Source organism: Eublepharis macularius, chromosome 5 (assembly GCF_028583425.1).
Source record: "Eublepharis macularius isolate TG4126 chromosome 5, MPM_Emac_v1.0, whole genome shotgun sequence".
NCBI lineage: Eukaryota > Metazoa > Chordata > Lepidosauria > Squamata > Eublepharidae > Eublepharis > Eublepharis macularius.
This window is the reverse complement of record NC_072794.1, coordinates 168626229-168649463: the sequence shown is the minus strand read 5'-3', so window position 1 is coordinate 168649463 and position 23235 is coordinate 168626229. Positions and strand designations below refer to the sequence as shown.

Here is a 23235-nt window from a genome sequence, read left to right as displayed (position 1 = left end):
AGGCAGGTGGCTGTGTCCTTTAGGACCCTGCAGATTGGGGCTTGAATAACGTGGCCCTGTTTAGCCTGGAATGGAAAAGCAGGGTTGGGCGCTGATTAAATTTTCAGCTAATAGGCGAGATGGGATAATTTTCACCTGTTAGAACACAAGAAGAGCCCTGCTGGATCAAGCTGGTCTAGTCCATACTTAAAATTCTATAAATATACTAATATCATCATGAGTATTTATTACAGTCTGTAACCAGCACATATCGACCTAAATAAGTTTACAGAAATGCATATAAAAACATAAATTTAAAACGAGGCTCAGAATAAACATAGGCCTTGAGGAACTCTTATTTCATGCCTTCATGTGTCGGCTCAAGTGAGTTTACAGGAATAAATACAAAAGTAGTTTAAAATTTAAAACCCAAGCTTAAGATGAGCAAATACAACATAAGCCCCGTGGAAAATTCTTACATCTCCAATACCTTCTGTAATCGTTCCTTGCAAAATCTGTGCGCTACAGCAAGGAATCTGGCACGTGCACATGAAAACTGTGGTGTTACATCATATAAAGGCATTTCGGTGATTTCCGAGGCAGGAAATGTAGAAATTTTGTATGCTAACTAAAGTTCAGTCAGTAAAAGAAGTTTAGGTTTGATAGGAAAGTAAATATTGGCTTCTATTTCCATTTTTGCCCAAGCTTCAGTTTTTTCCAAGAAAAGAAAATCCATTTTCTTGTGGCTTCAAAATTTCTGGAAATTTTACATCTCTACTGGGGCGGGGGGCGGGGGGACAGGGTGTTCTACTGACAAAAATGCCTGTCATGGGCAGAAGATTTTGAGTGGATTCAACCCAAGGATTGTACCCATATCGCCATGTAGTCTGCTTCTCCCTGATGGCGTTTGCTACTTTTGACTACGCTTATGACTGAACCTGGGAACGTCTGCATGCGCAAGTCGTGCTCTGTGCCCGTGGCGGAGCTCTGATTTGTTTGTGTCCAACAGGTCTCTGGCTTATCCTGGGATAAGTAATCATGCGAAGAACTATCCTGCTATTAACTGTAGAGTGGGGTGCAAAACGTTCCCCAGAGATGCACGGTGAACTGGATCTGACCTCAGACAGGCAGCGAGGGGTGTGTGGTTGAAACACCCTGGAGTTCGTTGTTAATGCAGGGCTGGTGTTACCCAGGGACAGGCTGAGTGGTGATCATTTAAACAGGTCTGTTGCAATCTGTTTCTCCAGATCATTACTGATATATTTTACTTGACTTTCAAATTTATGTGCAAGAAAAAGATTCTTGCAAATGCAGTCATTATGTAAGATAACATTTACAGGTAAAGAAAATGCTATTGACCTTTGAGGGTTAGAATATAACAGGTTAGTAAAACACAACTCTGGTGATAATGCTAGGGCTAAGGGTGAGAGCTGGACTGCATAACATGGGGAAGTGGGATTGTTCTACCAAAGTTGGACTGCCAGAAGGAGGGGTTACTGTAGCTTCCTTTTCCCTGGCCGTGATTGCAGTAGATTGCCACCACCGGTCTCCCTTTGCTCAGGGCTGCTGCTCTACAAGGCCGATTCCCCTGGCAAGAAAAAGTGAGCCCCAAAGATGATCACAGTGCTAAGTTAGGCTGCAAGGATGAAATGAGGAGGGCCCTCATATAATGCCCTAAATTCCTTGGAGGAAGGGTGTGATAAAATTATAAGAAACAGTGGTTCCATTAAGTTGCAGCCGACTTATGACAACCCCAGAGGATTTTCAAGGCCAGACACATACAGAGGTAGTTTACCATTGCTTGCCTTTGCACAGTGATCCTGAACTTCCTTGGTCATCTCCCATCCAGGTACTAACCGTGGCCAACCCTGATTAGCTTTCCAATTCCAACAAAAGTGGATTTGCCTGAGCCATCCCGGTCATAGCATTCTTGTTTCCTATGGCAACTTTATCAGTTCCCGAAATCAATAAAGAGGTTTTGGAATCTGCCTGTTGCTGTGAATGCCAGAACCCAAATGCTCCTCTCCAAACATGTAAGCATATACTAGGAATCACTCCTCCTCACCATGACCAAGTGAATTCTCAGCTACCAAAAGTGGTTCTTTTCCTTTTGCAAATTATGGCTTGCGCTCTGTCATGATTAAGAACAGTTCTGGCCTGGCCTTCATATGCAGCAATACAGAGAATCCGCTTACCTAAATGAATGCTTCTACCTCTTGGTCAGGCAATCGGTCATTGGGTGACCGCTTATGATAGAATGAAGAGATATGAAGTGGGTGAACCTTCAGATGCCCCTGAACAGTGGATTTGGGCAGTCGATGGGAGGCTTTTGCCTGAATTCCTCTGGACTGCATCTCTCCATTCTTTTGCTTGGATTATGGGGTTGGGATATTTCCCCCCCTGCAAGACAATATACACGGGTTGCCTGTATGTAGCTGGGGGACTCTATTGAGCTTCAGTTGGGGTTGCGGACCCTGCCAACCTGTGTAATAATAATTGCTGGGCCTTTCCACTGGTGTGAACTTTATCATTACTGTTTTATAGAGTTGCATAACATTTGTCCTCATCATCTAACTTGGTATATACAGTTATAGAGCTAGGGCGGCCATAGAAAGACATGGATTTTGATTAAAAAAGAAGGACCCCTTTAAGTGTCGTTTCCCTTCCTACTCAAGTGTACAAGTACCCTTTTCAATTTGCCAGAGTACAAGGGAAAAGTCATTTCTGTAACTGTTGAAAAGCAGTAGGATTGCAAAAGATTCTGGGGTAGCTCTTACTACCTGGGGTAGCCTATGTGAGCCTGATCTTGTCAGATCTCAAGTTAAGCAGGGTCTGCCTTGGTTAGTAATTTAATGGGAGACCTCCATCGAAGACAAGGGTTGCAGAGGCAGGCAATGGCATACCACCCCTGTTAGTCTCTTGCCATTAAAAACCCCACCAGGGGTCGCCATAAGTCATCTATGACTTGAGGGCACTCTCCTCCTCCTTGCTAAATGCACTTTCTCAAGTCTCGCATGGCATACACGTAGCTTATAGACACAGTTCATGGAGAAAACAGTTGAAACCTTTTGCGTACTCATTTCAGTGTTTGTTCAGATTTTGGAACACCTCAATTCTGGCTGAGGTCTCGAGGCCAGGTCTAGGGTTGCAGTGAGCAAAGGCCAATGTTTTGAGAGGTTGATAGCTGCTGTAGCGTAGTGGTTAAGTGGCTGGGTTGTGAATCAGCACTCTGCTAGTTACGTTCGACTCCCACTACGGCCGTGAACTCTGCAGGTGGCTTTGGATAAGCCAGGCCCAGTTCCCCAGCTGTATTGTCGGGATAATAATAACACTGACCTTGTTCACTGCTCTGAGTGTGGCACTAACCTAGCCAGAAGGGTAGTATATAAGCACACTGTTGTTGGGTGCGGGAGGTTAGAACGTACTCTACTTTTAACACTTGGAGTCGCTCCTATACAGAGAAACTGAAAGGTCAAAAACAAAAGTGCCACTTTCTAAATGATGCTACCTATTCTTCTCGCCAGCAAGCATCTTTCCAAAAATGGTAGCTGGCGTTCTTCCTTGGCATTAGCTGATTCTATAAAAATCGATTGTCCTGTTCTGTTTAACACTGCTCTAATTGCAGCAGCCTCAGCTAAACTCTCCTCTTCGGGGGCCAATTTTAACTGTAGCTCGGCTCCGGTTTCAGAAGGACTTGTGCCAAGCCCCAACGAGAAAATTACAGACTGAGAAAATCCATTGCTAATTAGCACATACTCCATAACAATTGTTTTTCCCCCCGCTTAAGCTTTCCTTCAGATAATTGGGCATTCCACTGGAGGTTTTATCCCAAGAAGCTTGGTGACTGAGATGGGAAGCAGAAGTGAGAGAAAACCCAAACTGAGCCACGGGAGGGTAGCTCCCCTTGAGACCTGGGTCCATTATGTCAAGCCGAATGGTTTTGAGCTGTGAACCCAGTCGCTGGCTTAATGCCAGCTTATATCCCCACCGAGGATCTGGAGGCTCCAGATGAAATGAGGATGAAACTTGGTGTGGGCTGCCTTCGGAGTTGCAGTATGCTTTTTTGTCTAGCGTGATGGGGTGCAAAAGTTTTTACACTAGGCGGAGGGCGGGAGGGGAATGTTAGGTTACAAAGGCCGTTGGACATGTGAAGATAGGTTCTTGCCTAAGATTACCCACCTACTGAGCAAGTGATCAAGATCTGAATTGGGGGCTTGCAAACTCTTAGGAGCTGCACAGCGCTCGTTCTGACTGCAGCTTTGTAGAAGTTCTTGGGGGAAACTGCCCTGCCCTCGTATCATGGAAGCAAAAGGACTGCCTTGAAATGGAGTGAAAACGTTCAGTAGTGAATGGTGCTCCTACTACACAGTGGCGTGAAAAGTGTTTTTGAAAAAAGAAGAGACCACCTCAGAGGTGATCAGTTTGTTTTGTTCATTATAGCTCATCTCATAGGAATAAAATATGCCGTGAAGCTAGCCAAAGCGTAATAATGTAAATTGTTATAGCATAATCCTTTGCTCTCTGCAATGCTTGAGCATCGTTGCAAGGAGATCCCCGGGATATAAAAAGCTTTTCATCAAGAATAAACCAGAATATAACTGGATTTTTAAAAATGTCTCCATTTTGCATATGCAATTATTTAGAAGTTAGTTGCTGAGAACTGGTGAAAAAATAAATATTGTACCATGGCTCTTCCCTATTCCTTCATTTGCTATTGTGCCAAGCTATTATCAGAGTCTGTCTGCACCAGAAGTCATTTATAAGAAAGACTTGGGTCCAGTAGCACCTTAAAGACCAACTAGATCTCCAGGGTATGAGCGTTCAAGAGTCAAAGCGACCTTATATCTGAGGAAAGGAATCTTGCTCTTTTATTACAGACCGACACAGCTACCCATCAGAAACTATAATAAAGACTGTCACTGAAAGGATTTGGATAAGTGAAAACACAAATATAATTCGCCAGGGATCAAAGCTGAGCTAGCTAGTATAGCTGCCTAAAAATCATGTCTAAAAGAGTCAAACAGATGGGACAAGCTAAAAGTGAAGAGCCCAAAATTTGAGCATTAAAAAGTAGGTGAACAAAGTTTGGCAAATGGCGACGTGAGTCCGGTTAAGTGAGACTACGTAAAAGATTGCAGGCAAGAAATAGGTTTCTTTCTGACAATGTGAAAACTCTTTTTGTCTTTTTGGCAGCAAAAAGTTAAATCTAGATTTCAGCGTATTGAAATATTACATGTTAAGAACAGAATCATGTTGTTGGGGAGTTCCGTTGTTCTGTATTCAGATTAGTTGCTAAATTGGGAGAAAGTTTTGAGCCCTGCAAGAGTCAATATTTTATTTTTCTTTCTTCCAGGATTTCTTACCAGGGACCTACAACCTTCATGACTTACGTGCACAGAAGAAAGTTGAGGACGGTCCGAGGCAAAGCAAGATCTTTGGCAACATGAAGTTCAGAAGAGCCTTTTCCAAGTCACATGAGAGCAGGGAACTATGTCATGATGAAACTATTAAAGCTTTTTAAAAAAAATTAATTTTTACCTTCCCCCTCCCCTGTGCCCCCTCAGTTTTGCTGATCAGCTAATTCTGTGCAGGTTTTTCTGGAGAATTCCTCTTCCTAACAAAAAAACCCACAAAGCATTTTCCCCGCTGCTGCTAAGTACTGAAATTCTGGTCCAGGATGCGTAAGAGATGTGATCGTAATGCTGTATTGCAGGGGAAAAGTTCGGCGGGGATGTCCTCTGGCAAAACACTGATCGTCTCCTCTGACGGCCACTTCTCCCACTGTACACTAGGGAAACAAAAGCTAATAGGAGAGTTGTCCAAGAAAGAAAAACTCTGTTCTTCCGATCCCGTTTCAAAGGGCGTGATTCAGCAGCAGGAAGTCTGGCCAGAGAGGGCCCCCCCAAAAAAATTCGAAGCTGTATAGCAACCATGAGAGAGACCTAAATTACTGTGTGCCAAATTTCGGAGGTTAAGAACATCACGTGGCATTTGGAAGGAGTCGAGTGGGTGTTCATGTGTGGTAGTTTTTCTGGCTACTGGGGACTCGTCTGCCCGCTCAAAGATTAGCCTTGCAGAGGGTGGGTGGTTCGCTTGGTTATGTAGCTTGGTCACTGAACCTTCCCGCCTCTTAGTATAGGTCTTCTTTGTCCATGTTGGCTGATTTAACTGGCAACCTGCTTTCCAGGTTCTTTTGGCAGATCATTCCTTGACCTGCCTCTCCGTAAACGAGGATGTATGGCGCTGTTCTCGCCTTGCTCTTGAGACTTCTTGTGTGTACTGGCAGATACCTGCTTCTCTTGTTAGACACTCCCTCTTTGAAACACTCTTATCGCTGCTCTGTCTACTTCCAAATTGGCTAACTATCCTCCGGTCATCTCCGTGGTCAGCCTATCCTGGTGGTTTCTGTCTCGGAGAAGATTCTTGGGGACTTCTTCCAAGCTAAGTGGGTTTTTTCACCAGTTGCCCCCGGAAAGGTATTGGTGCTTATCATCAGTCGGCTTTATTAGGCACTGCGGGCTTGACCCCACAGATCTCTTCCAGTGGCAGTGGTGCTTTCCTTGGGATCCAGGAACAAACCTGTGGGATCCGTCCCTATTGCAGGGCTGCTGCTACTCATTTCTTGCGCTGTCCAGGTCCAGGGAAGCAAAGGAAATGGCTAGATCCAGCCGTGCCGTTCCACTAAGTCAGGTTGGTGCTCCTGCTGCGTACCTTCATGCTCCGAGGTAGGGAAGTGCCCTGCTGAGGGGGAGTGCAGCTGCTGAATGGAGCCAGCGCTTGAGGATGCACAGAGGCCAGTGTGTGTTTTGCAGCTCTGGGAAGTCTGCTTTTGTGTCCCTCATTCTGCTCCTTGCTTCCCGCTGCTTCCTAGGACTGTCAATGGCAGCCTCAGCAGATTCTTCCCAGGGTGCCTGTTAGAGGCTTGGAAGACTTCCCTGTGATTTGCCAGGCAAGCCCTCCTGGTTCTGGGAATCTTGCCTGGATTTTCTCAGATCGTGGCCGCCTTCTCTCCTCTCCCCACCCCCCATCCTCACCTGCATAGCATCATTACTGTTGGATATGGATTACAAGCCTAGAGAGAGCAGCAAGGGGAGTGGACAGTCTTCGTCGCTTAATAAATAGGAAGCCTGGAGCTGCATAAAGTTTAAGCATAGGCTGTGGTTTGTCTCGTGGCCAGATCTTTTCTCCGATGTGAATGATTTATCTCAGATGACAAGAAACTTCCAGCAATCTCCACAGCTTTGATCCTCTTCCCACCCAGGAATAACATCCAGCCAGCTATTGCTGTGTGTCCTATTTCATGTCGGCACATTCATGGCTGAAGTCGGTAACCACCTCGACTAGGAGGGGGGTGGGTTGGTCGAGATCTTCCAAGCAGGTTCGTGTCAAAGTTGCTTCGAGTTCGCCAATTCACTGGATTAGCAGTTTGAAACCATTGCCCGATGACTTCAAAAAATAGCGGCGCTTTACTTTTTGCTGGTTACAACACAGCCAGGTATGGAAGGAAGTTTTGTGGTGCTCCGTTTCAAGGGTTCGGGGCCGTTTCTGAGATAGCAGACACCAAACTGACCGCGGCTAGCAATTCCATCAGGCCACAGCAGAGGGTCGGTAGTTTGGTCAGCCATCGGAAGAGCACTGAACTGCCAAATTTTTTTGGACTGCCATGAATCGCATCCTTTCCTCTTCCTTTACTGGAACACGTTTGCTCTTAATGCTTTCAGAGACTTTCACAACATCACTGTTTTTGCATATTACACTTAGGGGGTGTGGGTAAGATAAGATCATTCTGTTTAGTATGGATGTAGGAGCCAATCCCTGATAGAAGCAAAAAAAAAAAAACCCGTAAATGCTAAGCCCATCCAAGCTACCTTGGTGCATCTGTGACTTTGAAGTCGTTCCCCTCTCGTGTTTTGTGCTGCAGTTTGGGTTGCGGTAGTGAGACCAGAGTGCCTTATTGTGGGGCTTGCAGGACTCCTTCCAGAGCAGCATTTGGCCGGGGAAGGAGTCTTTTGATTTTATTTCGGTTTCATTCCAGCGTGGCTCCAGATCCATTCTTTGTCCTCTGTTCTCTTGCCTTCTCTTTTAGCTGCTTGCCGTATTCAGTTTGCACACTGGCGTCTAAGTGGAAGCAGTGCGACCTCTTTGTATGAGTGTCAACTCTTGTTTCCAAGGAGGTGCTTGTCTACAGTCCTTTTCTGCCTGTCTGGCTTCTCTTATATCTGGCTGGTGTCTCTCTTCTTCAGTTGTATATGTGTGAGATTCTTTTGTGCTACAGGCAGCAATGAATTATTTTGGACTGAGATTCTTAGTGTCCTGTAGGTTCCAGCTACCACAACTTGTGTTTATATTCCTCTTACCTGCCCCTTTGATAGGGGTTGTGGGGGAGACCTCTTTAGCTTAGATGGATTTTTGAGTGGAAATGGATTGCTGGTTACTAAGAAATTCTGTGGCACGGGGTTTTTTTGACCAACTGATGTGGTTCTCTTTTATTGCTTGTGAGATTTCTGACTTTTTATTTCCAGTTGGCAGTGGGAGCTGGGGCTTGCCAGACTTCTTTTCACAATGGGTATAGGGAATAGCAGAGGGAACGTAGGTTAATCTGACACACTGCTGCAGCTTATTCCAAAGCCCCCCAAACATTACTCTCTTCCCTAGCGTGAATTCCTGGCTTGCATGGCAGGGTTGAGACAACCAGACAACAAAACTTGGGCAGCATTTGGCATGTATCTTCTACCAAGATCTGTCTGCACATGTACAGTAGGTTCCAGCACAGAACTGCTTTAGACTTCACTTACAGGCCTGCCACCCCCAATGCTGTCTCTTCTAGAGCTCTTAAAGGGGAGGCAGCCTACCCCGTACATGGTTTTCATGACGCCTAGAACTGGCATACAGGACTCTTACCTCCTTTCTAACCTTGGGATCACTTGTGAGGGTGATAGAGAGCATGTGCAGGTCTGCGCCAGGTGCTGTGAGCCCTGCATCTCTCCTCACTGAAAAGGGCAACTCATCTGAGCGTCTGCAGATAAATTTCCTCTCCTCGGGCGATCAGGTGAGCTAACTTCGAAGGAGTGCTGCAGCCACAAAGCACCGCCTAAGGACTGTGGTGTTGTATGTGCTTCTTGGGTGCAGTGCTTAAGGTTGACAGAGCCATAGCATGGCCCTTTTCTTGGCCTGATGGCTCAGTTTTCAAAAAAGGGAGCAAGCAAACACTTCGCTCTCCAGAAAGTTTCATGCCTTGCTAGCTGTCTTGAGATTTATTGCGGACTCCATAGTGAGCTGTCCCATCAAGCACTGATTGGCTGGTAGCTGCTGTCACAGTTCTCTGGTGCGGATTAGGGACGAGGATTCTTTGGGGGGGGGGGCCTGGAGGAGCAACAACTGGTGCGTTGGGGCAGGATCGAGCACTTATTCGCAGAAGCACCTGCTTTGGCTGGCTGCACGTGGCATGTCTTCTCCCATCAGTCTCCACTTACCCTTGACGCCCAAACTGAGTTCATTCCCCTGCCACCAAGACCACCTGCTTGAAGGCAGAGGAAGTAACCAGGTAGGGCATTGCAACGCCATTTCGCCATCCTTCCGGGAGCACCTGCCCCTTTGCTTCCACCATCAGCCTCCCACTCAGCCCTTGTGTTTCCCCTTCAAGGGACGAGATGCAGAAATGGATTCGGCCCTCGCTAGCGCACCCCTCTGGTTCTCTTTGTCCTCCTGCTGCTGTGTGTTAAGGACTGAGGTGCCACCAATAGCTGGCCACCGTCTTCCTTTCTTCTTAACAGTTTGGATCCCTCGGGATCCAGCTCTGCACATATCAGATGTCTCTAAACACTGCTAGAGCCTTTGTGAAGCAATAAAGTTCCCCCCCCCCAAAAAAAGAAAAGTGTGTCTGAGAGAGAAAACACTATCTCTGTGAATTCCTTGTACTTGTTCTGTACATGTATGCAGTTCTCTGGTCTGGGTTTAAGCCTTCCGAATTACACTGTTGCTTGGGCAACATCATAAGTCACAATGGAGGGTTTAAAAAATCTTTGATTTCTTCTTTTGATAAATACGCTGCTTCTAGCCAGTCTTCTCTCCAAGAGGGCGAAGGGACAGAACCGTTGTTCTCCTCTTTGTGGAAAGACACTTGCTCCTCTACCGCCGGGCATCAAGGGTGATCATCCGGCCTGTTAGCAAACTGGCCTTTCTCATTCTCCTGCAGGGGGCACAACTTCTTCCCAAGCTTCTCAGAGCTGGCTTCTTCCCCTTGAACGCCCAGCACAGTCGGCGCTGCTTGGACCACTTCCTCAGTGTTTATATTGATCTCAGCGTTCTGATGCAAGCGGCAGCTTTCAGCTGGCTATAATTAACAGCAAATGTTGAAACGTTGCTAAAAGCTGTCTGGAATGACTGCCTGGGTTGCTTTTGTGCCAGCCGTTAATTCGTGAAATGCCAGTGCTTGATAAGCAAGAGGGGAAAGCCCCATCGCCGCCACTCTCGAGGCAGGCGATGCTTGCGAACATCGGGTCTGTTTTCAAGAGATGGCAAAGTAGAAAGAGCAGTTAAAGGCCTAGTTCGCACCCAGGGTAGTTATACTGTGTCTGGAAAATGAGGCAAGCGGTAAAGTTCCTATGATTGAAAGACCCTCTTTAAAAGAAATCCTTGTAAACTGAAACTCCGCCTATTAGGAAGAAGGCAAGCCTACAGTCCTCCCTGACATCTAGTCTCCAACAGGTTGGATTCTAAAGATCCAACGCTGTGTATGGAGAGGGGATGTCTAGGACCCTTGTGAACTCTCGCCTGCAGTCTGACGGGGTACAGCGCAGATGCAGTAAGAATTGGTCTCAAACTTCCAACTGGTTTCCCAAACTTCCTCTGCTCCATTTGGTCCAGTGGCTCTTCAGGCCCAGCTTGCTGGTGGAGGGAGGCCTGATTGGATCCTACAAAACACACCACAGTGAGGAAAAGGCTTAAGCCCAGGCTCCAGACCACAGTAAGTTTCCACTGTTACTCTTGAAGCTCTCCTTTTCTTTGCACAGAAGCTGGTGATCTTCGTGGGACCTGTGTGTGAACAACTTTATATGTTTTTTTTTTTTTTTAAACTGTTTGGTTTATTTGGGTTGGTGTGTGACATTGTATTTAAGTTCCTTGAACACTGTGGAAAACCCTGATTGTGTATGAATGGCAGCAGCTTTGTAAATTAAAGAAATGTTTGTGTGAATAAAGCTAGTGGATGGGGTTGAAAAGCCATACCCAGTTTTGGAAACGCAGCGTCTGTGCCTGTGTCTTTGACTCCGGTTGGGCCTGCGGGGAGGGGGGGGTGCGTTTTGGGCCAGCACCCAGTTCAGGGATCTGTGCAGTTGACCACCGGGGGCTAAGGAAGTGATCCACGTTGGTTTCTTTTCTGGACAAGGATGTCTAGCATTGGAAGGGCCATTGAGGTGGTGTTAAGGTAGATGTGCAGCAGTTCTTGAGGGCTGTCGAGTTAAAACAGCTCCCTGAGTTGCAACGTTGTCAGCTCCCTTGAGGTTTTATAGTGTATCTATTTACTTCCAACTTTCTCCCCGTTGGAAAACCAAAGCGACTTAACATTGTTCTCTCTGCCTCCTTTTATCCACACAACAACCTTGCAAAGTAGGTTAGGCTGAGTGTTTGTGACTGGCTCACAATCACCCAGCAAGCTTCCATGGCAAAATGGGGATTCAAACCTGGGTCCCCCGGATTCTAGTCCAACACTACACCACACTAAGCTCTCTTAATGTTCGCCTTACTGGTACGTGTGAGAGGGCGGCGGACTCTTGGTGACTGAATACAGTTTGGGGTTAGAGCTTTGACAGCCTGCTTCGGTCCTTCCCCCTCCCCATTGGCCAAAGTCAGGTGTGCAGAATAAGTAAAGCAAAGTAAAGAATCCTTCCCCCCCCCCCCCGCTTGCAAATTCGCTCACTCTGTGCAATTTAAACAGATTTGCAGGCAGGGGCAGACATCCCTCATGGTTGGGCTCTTACACATGAAAGGCAAATTCTATGTCCTGTTCTTAGAACTGATTTTGATTGGTCTGAGAAAACAGAACGAGAGGTTGGCTGGTGGAAGAGGTGGACTCCCAAGGGCATAGCCAGAAAGCAGCACCCGCGAGAGCAAGAATCAGTTCACGGACTGACAGAGCAGAGAAAGTTGTGGTTGAATCTGACATGGTCAGCATCCGAAGGCCACTTAATGCGCTCAAGGAAATGAACCGATAGAATTGGTTAAAGGGGGCCGTATCTCCTCGGAACAGCAGAGCCGGCTGCCTTCACGCCCTGCACGTGGGTGTCCTTGCAGTAACCAGCTGACCACTTCTGGAAGCAGAATTATGAGCTCGTGCCTGACCTCTGGGGGCTTCTCTTTCGCTTATTTTAATTTGGGTTTTAAGACAGCAGAGACCTCGTGGCCTTAAGGAGATCTTGGGGATTGTCTGGCCTTTTCTCCGTGGAAAGAACTGACTGTGCCCAGAGGTTGGATCTAGTTGCCCTGCATAAGCAACTAACGGATACCTTCGATGTATAAAAAAGGATCCTGGCCTCTCTCTGAACTCTGAATCCCTACTCAGTTAGTAGAAACTGCATTGCAAGTATCAATGCCTTCCTACTTACAACTGGAAATCCTCCTTTCCCCAATCAGAATAGGGGGTGGGGGTTGCTTCAGTGTCAGTGCCGCTGGGAAATTCTTGCAATCTGGGCCATCCCCAGATTTGGTCCATACCTTGCTGTGGCCAAAGGTTATGAAACATTTTCAGTCTTTGGTATTCCGGATTTTAAAATGCCCCATCTTCAGCTTGCCTCTCTTCCTACATATATACCACATTTCAACTTCCTAGCTCTTACGGAAGCAACCTAGCAATTTGGATAAGCGCGCCCTGATTAACCTGGTTTCACCTTGGCTGCTGCTGCAAAGAGCATTAAACTATCTTTAGTTGCTACCTATTCCAGTTTTAGATAATGAGTTGCAAGCACGTTCTAGATTTCCAAAATTCTTTTCAAATCCTTTCTGCAACAGAAGAGAAACTTTTCGGCTGCTGTCACAGGAGATGATTGGGGAATATGCCGGGCCTCTGATATCTTCACTAGTGGAGAACACCGCAAATGGGGCTTTGGATAAACTAACGTAAAAAGCGGTGATTTCCTCTTAGTCAATCAAATCTCCAGTAACTGACATCAAGGCCAAATATCTGTGAAACTAAGTGCCTGTGAACTGTTAGTGACAAACAAGTGGAAATAACATTGTTTAGAAGCTCTTAGAGGAGCTGCCGTTAAATAAGCCATTCCTTGTGTAATAAAGATCTGTGGCTGGCAATAAGAGTGAAGTGAGAAGTTAATGGCAAACATCTTAGACTAAGTTTAAGATGCAGGTTTATTGATTGTTGCAGAACATAAGATTGATCCTACTACTCGATAGACCTTGGAGCTTACTATCAATGGATAGCTTCAGGTTGGGTAGCCGTATTCGTCTGTAGTAGAAGAGCAAGATTCAGGTTCAGTAGCACCTTAAAAACCAACTAGTTTTCCAGGGTATGAGCTTTAGAGAGAACGTTCTTCGTCTGCATCCAACGAAATCTTGTTGGTCTTTAAGGTGCTACTGGACTTGCATCTATCACTCTGGAGTGAGCTTCAGTATCCGGGGTGCTTAAAAGGGTTAGGAATCATGTAAAAAAGCAGCGACTACTTTTAAGATTACAATTTTCAGGCCTCTGCTCAGTTTTCCATGCTCCCCTCCACTTTACCCGAACAAGAATGCCACATTTCCTGTTGTAAAAACAATCTTTTGTTACCAGAACTGCTCTTTTATTATAATGGGGAATTAGCTGCAGCAGTCTGTAACTTTAATATTAAGCGCGGATCATAACCTATGTTTACGGAGGTCCCGATCCCAGACACTCTAGTGACAAAGAGGCAAACTACAAATAGGTTCCAAACACGTGTATTGAGTGTAGCGTAAGCCTAGCTTGCACAATCATACAAGGAACACACAAGGTCTAAGAAATACAGAGTAGGAAATACAGAGACATTCGCATTAGCGGGTTCCCAACGATGGTAAGGGAAATACTCACAATCCTGGAGCGAAGCAGAGACACGGCAGCGAGGGTGGCCCAATGCCAGCACTGGGACCACAGACGGACAGCAAGGAGGTCTGGATAGGGAATGGCCGAGGCACCGAGTGGTCTGGGAGACCAGCTTAAATACCCCAAAACGTACCCTGGGGCTGGTGCTGTACTTGGTGGTTCTCACAGATTAAAACAAAGGGTCTAATGGGCTACTGAATGGCTTAGATGGGCCACTTTAGTAATCAGATTGTGATAAGTGACACCTCAGGAAGAGGGGACAAAAGAGGGAGGGGGAAATCCAAGTGGGCTGAAAGGATGTTCCAGCGGACAGGGCTTGTCCTGATGTCATCAGCTCTGGAATGCGGAGGTTTCTTTGAGATGCATTCTCTAAGTGCTTGGGATGGTCGGCACTTAGTTCCTTCTCTGGGGCGGCTCCTAAGATATGCAGAGCGGGGCGAGGGGCTCTCGCTGCGGACGTGGTGTGCCCGCTTCGCCGAAATGGCTTCCCAAAGCAGTCTTCTTCCCAGGATCTTCTGGCTGCCTGAGAACATGGATGCCGGCTGGGCATAGCTGGGGCTGGATAGCAGGCTGCCCGGTGGCGAGGGCAAGCTCGGCGACCGGCTCGCGGGAGGCTCCAGGCGGGAACTGACCAGGGAGCGCCTAGCCAGGCTCGCTGGAGGTTTCCCCGGCAGGCGCCCGGCTACTAGCAGCGGCTTGGGCCCATATGAGGCAGGCTTCCATGGAGGCAGGGGGAACAACACTTTAAAACACAGTCCAAAGCAGGGAACAGGCACGGTCCGTGGCGGATGGCAATGCAGGCACGGGGCACACTTGTGACACAGTCCAAACACACACTTGGAAGTCCAGATACAGGTCAGGGCAGGGCTGCCCAGAAAGAGAGTCCTTTGTGCAGTTATCCAAACATGGAGTCAGTAACTACACAGTCTATAGCAGCAGCAAGGCAATTGACACGCAGGCAGGAAACTGACACGTGTATCAGAGCACACACGTGTAAAGCAATCTTTGATGTAGCAGTGAAACAGCAATGCAGGAAACTTTAACACAGTTCATGGCAGGCCTTAAAGCAGGGGAGGGGGCCTACTTGGCAACACTTTCCAAGGGAGGATGTTCTATGATAAATATAAAAGCCTCGGGGGGGGGGGGTCTTAAAGGGTTCAAACCACTACAGCACACTAAAGTTGCCCTATGGGGGTGTGTGGAATTTAACCAAACCATACTAAGTGGAAAAGCATAATGCTTTGCGCCCAAGTGAAAAATCATATGCTTTAGGTACGATATTATACCGGAAACCAACACATCGGCAATTACAGATCGGCAACGTGTGCGGAATCAGCCAATGAGAAAGATGATTGGGAAGGCCAAAATGACACCCAGGGACAGCTTGCTACAAGACAAGCCCAAAGAAAATAACAACAGAACACTGTTGGTGGTCACCTACAGACCACAACTCAAGCCAGTCCAACGCATTATTAATGACCAACAACCTATGCTGGATTGTGACACTTTCCTCACACAGGCACAGTGGGGGGGGGGGACATTGTCTTGCTTACAGACAGACAGCTAACCTGAAACAACTACTCACCCACAATAATAAACTACTTAACACTAACGTGGACTCTGGTGCCAAGGCCTGCAACAAACCAAGATGCCAATTTTGCTCTCATATCAATCCGAGCAACACCATCAGTGGACCCAACAACATCAGCCATACCATCTCGGGTTCATACTCCTGTTCATCCTCCAATGTGATTTACGCCATCACGTGTCAGCAATGCCCTTCCACCCTCTACATTGGACAAACTGGCCAGTCCCTTCAACAAAGAACTAATGGACATAAGTCTGACATCTGAAACCACAATACTCAAAAACCAGTGGGGGAACATTTTAACCTTCCAGGACATTCAGTTGCTGACCGAAAAGTAGCAGTTATCCTGCAGAGGAATTTCAAGGGGAGATTAGAAAGAGACTGTGGAATTGCAATTGGTAACAAAGCTCAAGACAATGCAGCCACCTGGATTGAATTGAGCTACGCTTCCTGTCTCATTACCGATGCTGATTTCTCCACACGCTCCACCCTCTGCATGCCCCACCCTATTCAGTCACGCCTGCCATTGTCATTCACTGGCTATTATCATTTGGCTTCTGTAATCACTCCACTCTCCAAGATATAAGGACAGATGGACTCACATTCTAGCTGTATCTGAAGAAGTGAGCTGTGGCTGACGAAAGCTCATACCCTACTATTAATTTTGTTAGTCTTATAGGTGCTGCTGGACTTTTGCTCTTTTCCACTGCTACAGGCAGACTAACATGGCTACCCATCTTGATCTTTTTGCTTCAGTCAAATGTCTACAAGGTTACTGCATCTTGCATCCTTTTCACTACTATTATGAATTGCATTCTTCAGAGATTCCTGTGCAGGGCAAAAAGCAGGTTTTCAGTTCCCCACATGTCACCTCTTGCTGGATCAGATTTCCAGTATGACATTGAACGGATGGCAGCCGTGTCATGCCCATTAATAATGGTGGATTCTACCAGACAGAAAACTACCAACTTTGGTTCCTTCTCAAATCCTTCTCCAAGGTGACTGTGGCTTGTGTACGTGTTTCTCTTCTGCTCCATCTTATCCTATCACCAACCTGACGAAATAAGTTGGGCTGAGAGACACTATCAAGTGAGCTTCATGGCTGAGTGAACTCCCAGGTGCTTTCTAGTCTGGTACTCCAGTCCAGAAGTAGATCCAGAGGAGTTAGCTGTTTTAGTCTGTGGTTGCAAAATAGTAAAGAGTCCAGTAGCACCTTTAAGACTCACCAACTATATTGTAGCATAAGCTTTTGAGAACCACAGCTCTCTTCGTTAGATGCATGTGATGAAGAGAGCTGTGGTTCTCAAAGGCTTATGCTACAATATAGTTGGTTAGTCTTAAAGGTGCTACTGGACTCTTTACTATAGTCCAGAAGTAGGCAACTTTTTTGGCCCATACGCTGGCGGGGTGCAGGTGTGAAGAAGTCAATATGCCAGCAAACAAAACAGGGCAAGACAGGAGAGGCTTGTACTTGGCCACACAGAGAGAGAGCAAGCTGATCTCCAGTGATGGGCCCAGCCCACACATTTAGGGGCTTGTTTCAGACTCACCTAATAGTTGCAAACACAAAGCCGGATGTAAGCCAAGCCATTCACTTCTCCCCAGCTGCTGCCCCAGTGTTGATGCACAGGCCTGAAGGGTTCGCCTCTGTTGCTTGGGCAAAGAACTGGCCCTGCAGGACAAATCATCTGGATTGCTGCAGTTTGGGCATTTGTGCTGGTGAATCTGTACCCCACTCTAATATCTGTATCACACTGGAGCTTCCATGATGGGCTGAGATTTATGTTTGTTTTAATATTTATATCCTACCTTTCCATATGGTACGAGGCAGCTTACAATAATAGTTAAAAAACATTTCCAAATTAAAAACAAGATTCAAAAACACCCCCATCTCCCAACTCTATCTCCCTCCATCCCTCCTTAAAAGAGGCCTTGCTAGGGATGTGTGCTTCAGGTTTCCAATTCGGATAAAATACCCGAATTGGACCCAATCCGTAAAGATTTGGGATTTCCGAAGCATTTGTAATTCTGGTATCTCGGATTTTTTTTCCTGCTTCAGGTAAACTCGAAGCGGGAAACCTGAATCTTTTCGGGATGCACACCCCTAGGCCTTGCCATTCACACCCTCTGAATGCCTCTGGTTAAATAAATAAGCCTTGCAGCGCCTCTTAAAGATTTCCAAGGCAGGAGCTCTTCTCACCTCTTCAACCCTATATCGGATTCTTGCTCATGCTATGTCTTTGTGAACTTGTATTTATTTGCCCTATGGCCTTGCGGAAATGTCCGTGATACTGACTGTACTAATCTCACACTGTGTAATCTGTCTTGAGTCTCAGTGAGAAAGGCAAACTATAAATGACATAAATAAATAAAAAGCCCATTCTGCAAAGCAGTCGGCCTTTCTCAAGGCAGATTACACCTTGTGAGTCAATGCATTCAACAGGATGAGACATCCAATAAACAATGTAATAGGATTAAGATGTGGAAATTAAGCCCAAGTAGAAATCTGGAACAAAGCCTAAGTATTAACACAGCACATTAAACATGCGGAAATTACGTGACAAGATAATATATACAGCAACAGATATTATCTACTATATATAGTAATACAGTCCACAGTCTCTTAACCTTTATTAAAATATTCTTCCTGAATTATTCTGTTATAGTAAGACCCTATTTCCACTGAAAAAAATAGATCCTCCTGAATTATTCAGTTTTGTATAGTTTGCGGAAAGCCAGGAGAGTGGGAGTTTTCCTGACCTCCTCAAGCAGGGCATTCCACAAAGCGGGGCCCCCCACAAAGAATGCATGTGTGCAGGCAGTAGACATGGGCACAAAAAAAACCCAACAACCATGGGGTTTGTGGTTCGTGGGTTTTCACGAATCACGAACTTCCACAAACTGGTGCAAGGTCGTGGACCAGTTCGTGGTTTGTGAGGTTTAAATGCCCCTTTCTGGCTGCTTAGCTGGAGTTTGGGCCATTTAAAGGGCCCTGCCCCTTGCAAGCAGCAAGTCCCTTTAAACTGTCAGTTTAAAAGGCCCTGCCGCTTGCAAGGGGCAGGAAAAGTTTAAAGCTTAAACTGCCCCTTTAATGTGAACCAAACGAAACCAGTAGACCAGTTCATGGCAGTTCGTGGAAACGAGCTTCCACGAACCACTGGTTCACGAATCACAAACCTGCCTGGTTCGTGCGTTTTTTTGGTTCGTACTTAGGTTCGTGCCCATCTCTAGTAGGCAATTGTTGACATTGTCCATTTGCTGGGTGGCACATGCAGAAGGCCCTGTTCAGACAAGCAAAGCTGCCATAGTGGAGCAGAGAGTAGAGCTGCCAACCTCCAGATGATGGCTGGAGGTCCCCTGGAATTACTTCTCTCCAGCAACGGAGATCAGTTCCCCTGGAGAAAATGTGTGCCATGGAAGGTGGACTCTATGGCATTATACCCAACTGATGTCCCTCCCCTCCCCAAATACCACGGTCCCCAGGTTCTACCTCCCCCCCCCCCAAATCTCCAGGAATTTCCCAACAAGGAGCTGGCAATCCTAAGGCAGCCCCCATAGATATGAAGGGTCCCCTGGTATGTGACAGTCAAAACCTTGAATTAAGTCCGGTAACCTATGGGAAGCCAATGAAGTGACTGCAGAATGAGAGTAACATGTACGCTCTGTCTAGGTCCTAATAATGTAGCCAATAATATTCTGTTTTGGCCTTCCAAGTGCTTGGTCTTAAGTGCCTCGTTAAACCGGCGCGCTCTTTTTATGTGAAGCATGCAACAGTGAAAGCAGAAGGGTTCTTATCGGTCGTGGGTATTTTTAGAGCTCGAGTATAAGAAGGGTGTGTGTTCTTTATGCCTCTATGACATGTCTGGGATACTAATTCGTCCAGACAGTTCTTCCAGCTCCTGAGATTTCAACACTCTGTTCTGTCCGCTTAAGCTGCTGCCTTCACAATCTTTCTGTTTTTATCTCTGTGTTGTGTAATTCACATGGAGACCTTGCTTCCTCTGGACCTACTTTGGCCCTCCGTTTCTTTGTTTTCCTCTAGTGCCACCCCTGGAAAAGGACCCCCTTGCAGTTATGGGTCCAGGCAGCCTCTGAGCAGTGACCAGCCAGATCTCACCCCGAATTACAGGCTATGTGGGTTTGTGTAATGTTGCACGCCAAGGGTTAGCCTGTGGATTGGGACTTCCTCAAAGCACAGGTGGAAAGCAAGCTGGGCTAGCACAGTGGCAGACCCAGGGGTGGGGCAGCAGGTGGCCAGGTGGCCCTTAGGCCCCCGGCCATATTTTCACCTGCTGTAATCTTGCTTGCTGGGTGATTCTGTGCCCCTAAGGCATCCCTTAGCTAGGATGTAACCCTGTGCCTCCAGGAAGCTTGTGCCTCTCTCTATCGGGGCTGCTGAACTCCCCTGCTGAGATTACCCAGTGCTTCCTGGCATGGCCCTTTGGCAGTCTGACTGCCAGTTCAGTAGCTTGCCATATGACACAATGAGCAGCCATCAGAGAGGGAGGTCACCAAGCGATATAGCTGGGAGGAGATGGGGGGGCAAGATATTAAGTATTTCCTAGAGGAGCCAGATCAACACTGTAGCTGGAACAGAAGATACTTAGAATGTCTTCCTGGGGCAGTTGGACTGTGAAGAAAATAGGAAGAAAATGGATTCATTTGAAATGTGGTGCTGGAGGAGAGTTTTGCGGATACCACGGACGGCCAAAAAGACAAATAAGTGGGTACTAGATCAAATCAAGCCTGATTTCTCCCTAGAAGCTTTGATCACATTATGAGGAGACAAGATATTCTCTGGAAAAGTCAATAATGCTTGGAGAAGTGGAAGGCAGAAGGAAAAGAGGAAGGCCTAAAATGAGATGGCTGGACTCAATCAAAGAAGCCACGCCCTCCGGTTTGTGGATCTGAGCAAGTTAATGATAGGATGTTGTGGAAGTCTTTCCTTCATAGGGCCGCCATAGGTCAGAGGCGACTTGATGGCACATAATACACACACACACCTGGGGCAGTAGACTTCAGGCCATGGGTTGCAATGGGGGGGGGAGTTGCAAGACCCTTATAGAGCTGCCCATTTTTGCTACTTTGACCCTGCTGCTGATACCCTTGCATAAAGAGTATGAAGGCAATATCTCCTGCTCATGCTTAGAACAGCATGAGACGAGGTCACTGAGTGGCAGCGAAAAAGATTCTTCTGTAACTCCAACCCTTGGCTTGTTCTGCACTACAGTCCACTTTCCGGTGCTGGGCTCGATGCATTTCTTCTCTTGGTCTGCTGCCCACAGTCATGGCCTTTGACACTAGTGAGGTTGTCTTTCTAGCGCCACCTCTTCCTGTCATGTGACTCTGATGTCACATGGCTTCCTGTCCCATGCTTGCAGCTCAGTGAGTCCCATGCTGTTGCATGTGGGTGCCGGGTTTGGGTCTCTAAGTCGAGGTCACGGCCTCAGAATTTGTTGCTTGTGATTGCACGCTTCTGATGGAGACTAGCGACACAGGCTGTTTTGTGCAATTGTAACAAACGCTTGTAGCAAAGAGGATGTGGCGGCTTGCTGTAGCCCGTTGAGAATACACACAGGGGAAACCTGAGTTCTCTCTACGTGTCCCTTTCTCATCAGGGTCTTTAGATCTGCAAAGGCGCGGGCAGATAGCAAAAGAGACTCCCACCACAGAGTGGCCTGCGCCAGGCAACGCAGCAGATGTTCAGGGTCAACAACCTCAGCGGCAAGCGTGTGACGCGTCTCCCCAGCGGTTGCATAACGGGTGACGCAGGCGCCTTATGTAAGCACCCAAAGCCACATCTCTGGGAACGTGGCGGGTTTGTTTTGCCCGTGCGGTGTGGGCGTGCGCTGCGTCTCTCACCGCCCACCCCACACACACACATACACACCACCCGGGGCGAGACTTAACCAAGCGCAAAGCGCAGCAAAGTCCGGCCCTCGTCAGCATTGTGCCCCTTAATGGCTTCCGACAATGATCTAAAATGGATTCATTCAGCCCAACTGGCTTTGAATGCAGCTTGTCAAAATGAGAGAACTACCCAAGGAGACGAGGCCTGGGCAAGTCTGCACTCTGCAGACCATGTGGGATGCCACTCTAGCCAAGGTTTTGCATGTGCACCAAGCCCAGTTTATTCCAGAACAGATCCCCTAGAAGGCAGGAAGTGGGTCACTACCATGAGAGGGTGTGGGTCCAGGGGCAGATCGACTATGACACTAATGAAGCTTAAGCTTCGGGGCCCCTAATTCTGGAGGTCATATATCCAAAGGAGTTAGCCATGATTGTCTGTAGTTGCAAATAGTAAAGATTCCAGTAGCACCTTTAAGACTAACAAACTTTATTGTAGCATAAGCTTTTGAGAACCACAGCTCTCTTCATCAGATGCAGAAGAGAGCTGTGGCTCTTGAAAGCTTATGCTACAATAAAATTGCATCTGATGAAGAGAGCTGTGGTTCTCGAAAGCTTATGCGACAATAAAGTTGCATGTAACAAAGAGAGCTGTGTTTCTCGAAAGCTTATGTGGCAATAAAGTTGCATCTGACAAAGAGAGCTGTGGTTCTCGAAAGCTTATGTGACAATAAAGTTGCATCTGACAAAGAGAGCTGTGGTTCTCGAAAGCTTATGTGACAATAAAGTTGCATCTGACAGAGAGAGCTGTGGTTCTCGAAAGCTTATGTGACAAAGTTGCATCTGACAGAGAGAGCTGTGGTTCTCGAAAGCTTATGTAACAATAAAGTTGCATCTGACAAAGAGAGCTGTGGTTCTCAAAAGCTTATACAACAATAAAGTTGCATCTGACGAAGAGAGCTGTGGTTCTTTAAAGCTTATGCTACAATAAAGTTGGTTCGCCTTAAAGGTGCTACTGGACTCTTTACTAATCCTGGAGGGGCCATGAAGCAATTTTTTTTTAATGCATGAATTTTTCAACAAAATTGATGGTGGTTTTTTTTAAGTGATCGTTATTAAAGTAAGGCTAGTTTAGTGACAGACTCGTAAGCCAATGGGTTGAAGTACTTAACATTGACCTTAGAATGTGCTCTAATACTCATTTCATATGGCCTCAAAATGTCCCTGTAATTGGTCAAATTTCAAAATTTTCTCAGGGGCTTGCAGCACCTGAAGCCTCAGCTCTATGGGCTTGCCGGGCTCACCAGAATCTATTCATAGCCTACATTTTGGCAGCTAGATCCTCAAATCTTTCCTTGGTGCACGGCTTAATAATTCTACAGTTCAGCCCTTAGCCAATCAGAACCATAAAAAGGCATCTGCATTTTCAATTCAGATCTGGTTATCCAGACCTTGCAGCTGGTGGGAAGGGGCTCACTGTATGGCTCATTTTCAAGAGCTCCACCCCACCACCCTGTTCTCCGCCATTTGGGCCTTGAGATCCTTGCAAGGGCAGCCACGGCTGGCGCATTCATAGAGGCGGGGCTGGCAGCCGCCTTGAGCACTGAGGCACCGGAAGGGGTGCTGGGGGGGGGCGCACACCACAGAGCTGGCGGCAGTAGTGCTGGTGGCTGAGCAGGAGGGCTGGGAAGCCACCCATGCACCGCCCAGGCCACCTGCCACACCTGGCCCACAGCTGCTGTGCCTGGCTGGG

The 23235-nt window shown here is 47.0% G+C and overlaps 1 protein-coding gene across 2 annotated transcripts in view; it reads left to right on the top strand.

Annotated features, from left to right (window-relative positions):
• LOC129330918 (serine/threonine-protein kinase 35-like) overlaps positions 1-11218 on the top strand; it is a 28171-nt gene extending 16953 nt beyond the window's left edge. For both annotated transcript variants that reach the window (XR_008597086.1, XM_054981193.1), the window contains one exon: positions 5333-11218. The gene's annotated coding sequence lies outside the window, so the exon portion shown is untranslated. The remainder of the gene's footprint in view (positions 1-5332) is intronic.
• The last annotated feature ends 12017 nt before the right edge of the window (positions 11219-23235 follow it).